Here is a 6,097-nt window from a genome sequence, read left to right on the forward strand (position 1 = left end):
GACATCTATGCAAAAAAAGGCAGGGGTTTGATTGGTTGAGACAACAGTGAGCACTTTAACTTTTGAATTCTAAATAGACGAGTGACGTGTGGGACGGCGTGTCCAACGTCGTGTACTGTAGGTTTGACTCAAATCCAGCCTTGTTTGCTGCTGATCACCTGGATCAGGTGTGTTTAGCCCAGTGTTTTTCAACCTTTTTTGAGCCACGGCACACTTTAACCTTGACAAAAATCCCGCGGCACACCAGCATCCAAAAAAAAAAAAAAGAAATTCATGGTCTGTATTGATCGACAGCCCCCCCCCCCCCCCCCCCCCCCCCCCCCGCCTGCAATCTCACGTGCATTTTTGTGATAATTGTGGCCGGAAAAGCAAGAAGTTGCGGCTGTTTTTTCTAAGAGATGAAATGAAAGTTAAATTAGAAAATTTAGAAACTGTTTGTTTGTTGTGGTTTCAAGGCGTTTCTCAAGGACAACTCATTGTGCGCTGGGACACTGGCCCTTTAAGCCAATGCATCATGGGAGATGTAGTGTGAAAACTGCCGAAAACTTGCAGAAAGACTCGCGTCTCTGAGCTTCATTTTATTGTTCACTTGTTCCACGGTCTGACAACGGATTCGGTGGAAAGCTACACCGCTAAAGAAGAGCTTTAGCTGGTATTTTTGTTAGAACTGAGTGACTTTATCAGCAGAATTAAGAACAAGGAAGTGAATACTTTAACCACTTCTGATTGGTCAGACTGATGACATGTGATTAAGACTTCAAGAATGTTTGGTGGAGACAGTTAAAGGGGCGGGACTTTTCCGCAAACTGTCATAGCTGCAGGTAAATCGCGGTAACATCATTCTTATCAAAATGTCTTTAATAGAATTAAATAAACACAAAGAAAAAAGTAATTTTAAGATCTTTTATATTCCTAACTACTCAGTGTTTTATCAGGGCCTGTTTGGATGAACAAAGAGCTGATTTCCTGGAGATGGGAAATGTTTTTAGATCAGTTAATGATTGAGGGCAATTTCCCACGGCACACTTTACCATCTCCCACGGCACACTAGTGTGCCGCGGCACACTGGTTGAAAAACACTGGTTTAGCCAATAAGGCGAGTTGAAAAAATGTGCAGGACGCCGGCCCTCAAGGCCTGACGTTGGACTCCGTGATGTAGAGCGAAGTCATCAGCAATCCAGCACACCTGGAAATGAGGTAGATCTTTGTTTTTGAAAGTGCGCCAAAGCTTATTTGTGTTAAATTGAATTAAACTGATCATTGCGACAAGGAAGAGTACGACGACAAAGGAAATAAAGGAGAAAAAAAGGCAGACATAATGCAATGTGTTTGGGATGACAAAACTAGGAACTGGAACTTTTTGTTTGTTTTTGTGGTGATGGCTAATCCAAATAGTATTTGTTTAAGCAGTAAAAGTGAAAAACGAAGAAAAACTAGTGTTGGTTTATTTTTAAAAAAAAAACTGTTTCCAAGCATATATTCTGCTATTTTTAGAGTATGGTTTTGCTGTTCTTTTTTTTTATTTTTTTTTTTATTTCAACTTAAGTTGAGAATAATGTTTCTATTGTGGAGTCCCGTCACCCAGAGTCCAGTTGAATGCCCCGGGATAACCCCAAAGCCGGGGTATTGGTGCCATCTGATCCGTCGGGACGGCCCGCCGGTCTGAGGGTGACTCAGGTTTGGGACAGAGTAACGTTGGAGCTCCTTCTCACGTTGCAGCAGGTCTTCTGGCTGTCGCTGCGTGAATGGAGCAGCTGAGGAGCGCTGAGACCCTCTCTGCATGGAAACCGGACCCCTGTCTGCCGTGTCACCGAGACTTCTGCGGCTATTTTATCATTTTTTTTTACCGCACACGGACATGAACATTGGCCCAATCTATATCTGGAATCTCTAAAAATGTAACCTCCTGTCAATTGATTTTCTATCACCTGTACAAGTTTCTTTAAGTTTTCGAGGTTTTCCATTTCTAATGGTTCGCCAGATGCAGGTTTCTTTTTGTGTTTTGTCATCGCTGGATCCCCATTTCAAATCTATTTCACGGCTCGTGTCAAACACGGGCCACAAACGTTCCGGACGGTCTCTGGGTCGGAGGCGATGAGCCGGAAACAAATTCTGAAGAAGAGCCAAAAGCTTCTTCCTAAAAGCTGATGTGTGAGGGGAAAAAAAAGTTCTTCATAGTTTTCTGTAAGAGTTTCACTTTTTTTTTTGTTTTTTTGCTAAAAAAGCTCCAATATTTGTCAATAATGAGCCACGAAAGCTCCTTTCCATCCGTTACGTTTGGCTTTGTGTAGCAGAGAACTGGAGAAATGTTTAAATATTGATTCGTGTTTGGGTGTCTCCATCGGTGGGCTGATGGTGTTTTCTGGGGTTTGGTGTGACTTTTTTGGGGGGTTGGAGTGACTGAAATATTTTTATTTGCTGTTTGTGATGTTTCAGAGTTTTATGTGGATTATTTGTCATTTTGACTTTTGTTTTACTGAATGAATGTTTTGATGAAACCAAAGGCAGAAGTTATACACAGAGTTAGAGTTTAAGAAGAAGATCCTCCACTTGTATGGAAGCAGATGTCTTAACTCCTTTCAACTGCTTTTGTGTTATTTTTCTTTTTGGTTTCTCTGAATAATAATTTGCACAAAGCCGTGCTGTGTGATGATCTGTCTCTTGAAGAAATAAATCCTTCTCATCAGTGTTTTCTTCTAAATGTTTGGGATCGGGGCTTTTATCTTTCAGTATTTGTCCCTCATTTCATCTGTTTTAAATACTTTTAACAGTTTTATCTCATTTAAGGACCCATTTTGCTCCAACATCAAGTTTTTATTCCAGAAAACTTGATTTGAAAGACGATCTAGCCTGAAAACGTCTCTCAAACAGGTAAACTTGACTTTTTTTCTGCTTTTACCAATGGATCATACGCTTTTTAGAAAAAAATTTAGATGCTTCTCTCTTGTGACAGTTTACAATTAAACTCCAAATGGGGAAAGAAATCCTTTTAAAAATGCAAAGAAAGTGTTTCTAAATTGCCTTCAGGCAGTTAAATTAGCGGTTTTGAGAGATTAAAAATTAAATTGTTTTTTAAAAGAATCCTTGTGTTTTCTTTGTTGATTTTTAAAGTTTAGCTTGTAGCACTTGAGCAAATGTAAAGTTCAGCTAATGAAGGATTAAGAAAATTAATGAGTAGAAGAATTATTGTTCAAAAAAAATCTCATTTTGATCCACTTTAATGTCTTCAGCTTTCAATGTAGTTTGTTTGCAATAACTTTTCACTATTTTTAGTTAGGTTGATGTTTAATTCTCTACTTAACGTTAGTTTACCTGGTATTTTATTTCTTATTTTTTTAATATATTCAGCATTACTAGACTAGACTACAGCCACCACTGACTTCTTCTTTTTTAGTTTGAAATTTACTTTAGAATTGTGATCAATAAGCGTCTTTTTTAACTGTTTTATACTTAATCCTCAGCATTTCATTGGACTTTTAGCGGTAACATGGAGGTGTACTGATTCATTTGAACGGTTCGATTCCTATCATAATTTATGGTTGATGATACGATTCTTAGTCTATATTGGTTCAGTATCATGGAAACTTTTTTTTTCAGCTACTTTTCACCTTTTGTTTTTAATTAGCTGTACGTCAAGTTTATTGATTAGTTTAAATCTGATTTTTGTAGTAAAAAAAAACCTCACTCTGCACTTTAGGCATTTGGGTTCTTGTCTTTTTCAGCTTTGTGCTACATGCCTGAGCTTCTTGTCGCTGTTTTAGGACTTTTTTTTTTCAGTTAATTTTAAATTTAGCTTTTCACTCATTTGACAGGTCATTTGTACATTTGTGTTGTATTTTAGTTGAAAAACAGAGATTGTTCTAAATCCTTTTCATTGTTAAATATGACTAAATATACTTTTTAACCTGTTAAAGCATGAATTATTTTCAACTTCCTCTATTTCGTCATCTTTAGTTACCTTTGTGAGATTACATTATTCAGTGTGTTGTTGCTGAATGAGCCGGCAGATCATCAGGAAACCCTTTTAAAAAAAAATGTTTAAAAAAAAGTGGAATTGAGTAAGGGGGAAAACGATAACTTTCAGAAAGCCTAAAACACTATTGCTTTTCTTCATGTGCAGTCTGTCACAGAAGCACTTTTTGTTTGTTCAATGCGGAGCGATTTTCTTATCCTGCGAGTCTCTGAACTCGGGTTTCAGCCCCCTCCGAAGCTACGCCAACCATGACAGGTGACGAGGCCTCCGCTGTTGGGAAAACGTTGACCACAGGAAAAAGGAAGCGAGCCTCTGAACCGCAGTCACGCGCCTCTGAAGTGGCTTTAGTGGAGAAAACCACAAATTCAAATAGATTTCCTCAACTTATTTAAAAGTTTACTTACTTTAACCGACATTTTCACCCAAAAAAAAAAACGGGTTTTGGTAGGGTTTTAGTGGACGATGAGGTCACGGGATCACAGGTCTGATCCAACAGTTAAAGGAGTCTGGAGCCAAGATAAAGATCTTGTTCTCAAAGTGTTTGCTTACATGTTAAGCAGACCATTTGAACATCTCGATGGAAGCGGCGTTTGGGGCCACTCCTCGCTCGTGTTACAGCCGGAGCGCTCTGTTCGGCCGGCTGAATGCTTGGCTGTGGAGAAGATGTAATTCTGCAGACCTTCTCCGTTTCTGGGACGACGGCTCCGGTCGAGCTGGAAGTGTCGGCCCGGGTTGGGTTTCTGGGGCATTCCCTCTTCCCGCTTTTGCTCCCAACTGCTTTAATCCTTGGTGGGATATCCGTGCTTCCCAGAAGAACCCACCCTTCGGTGCTCTTTCGCTGACAGAAACCTGCTCCTTCAAGACAATAAAGTGCTTAAAGAAAAAACCTTCAGGGTCTTAACATGAAATTAGTTGGTGAACATTCCTTTGTTTGTTTAGCAGATTGGACGACTCGATGCATTTTTGAGTCTCCGTCGTGGCTTCAGGTGTCTCCAAATTCCCAAGCGTCTGTCACTATTAAACTTCAGTGAAATGTCATGACATTTATTTAATGGGCTACGTTGTTATATGATGCATGCGTCCTTTGTGTTTCCACAGTAAACATTTAAGACTCTCCACCCAGCAAGTACAGATAACGTACTTCTTTCAAGTAAAATCTACTTTTATGCATCTAAATTTAGATTTCATATCATGTCAAACTGCATTGACGGATTCCTTTACTGGTGCTTTTTCACAAGATTTTATTTTTAACTAAAATACTAAGCTTTCTTTCCAGGTGATGTCCTATTGATCCTTTTTTATTGTTTGAGATCAATTTAGATGAAGATCTGACAAGTTTGGCTTCAAAATGTAAAAATGTGACCTAAAAACCAAAGAACAGGTAGTTCTAAATAATCCTCTTTTGTTTCTGAAGAAAAATAAAAAGTAATGTGGAGCCAAAGGATCAAATGAGATTTCAAGTGTTTTATAAAAAATTGACTTTTTTGAGATTTCAAGTGTACTCTAATGTTCATTCCTCACAAAAAACAACCTCAAAGTGGGATTTCTTTTTCGTCCATTCACGCATCTCTGAGTATTCCTCTAAAAAATCAACGAAAGTGAACAGGTTTTTGCATCGTGATGTCATAAAGTTGGGAACCGCCCCTCCCAGGAAGAGTCTGCACTGCCTGCCCCGCCCCCAGGTCAACACACACGCCCACTCTCTACGTGGTGCAAGCGGTGATCGGCTAAACGCTTTTATTTTATATGAACAGGCACATCCATCTTTGCAAAGGTTCGGATGTCTGTTTGTCTGTTTTTTTGGGCGAAACGCAGACACGCTGCCGAGGCCGATGCTAGGTTGATGCCATGAAGTGGGCGGCACCCACAAGGAGCAAAAGGCGGAGCTTCAGAGATCGAGTCAAGACGACTGTGAAAATAACTCATATTTCATTTTAAAAAGTTCTTTAGTTTACTAAAGGTAACATATAATCATATAAATGGATTAAGAAAAGCATGACATAAGTCCTTTAATACATCTGCCATTTTCTGTTTAAAGAAACTTAAATGGTGCAACTTTGGAGAAAAGAAATGTATTTCAAGTAAACTTTAAAATACACGGCCTTGAATAGTAACCAGAGCAGT

Source organism: Oryzias latipes, chromosome 14 (assembly GCF_002234675.1).
Source record: "Oryzias latipes chromosome 14, ASM223467v1".
In the NCBI taxonomy this organism is placed as follows: domain Eukaryota; kingdom Metazoa; phylum Chordata; class Actinopteri; order Beloniformes; family Adrianichthyidae; genus Oryzias; species Oryzias latipes.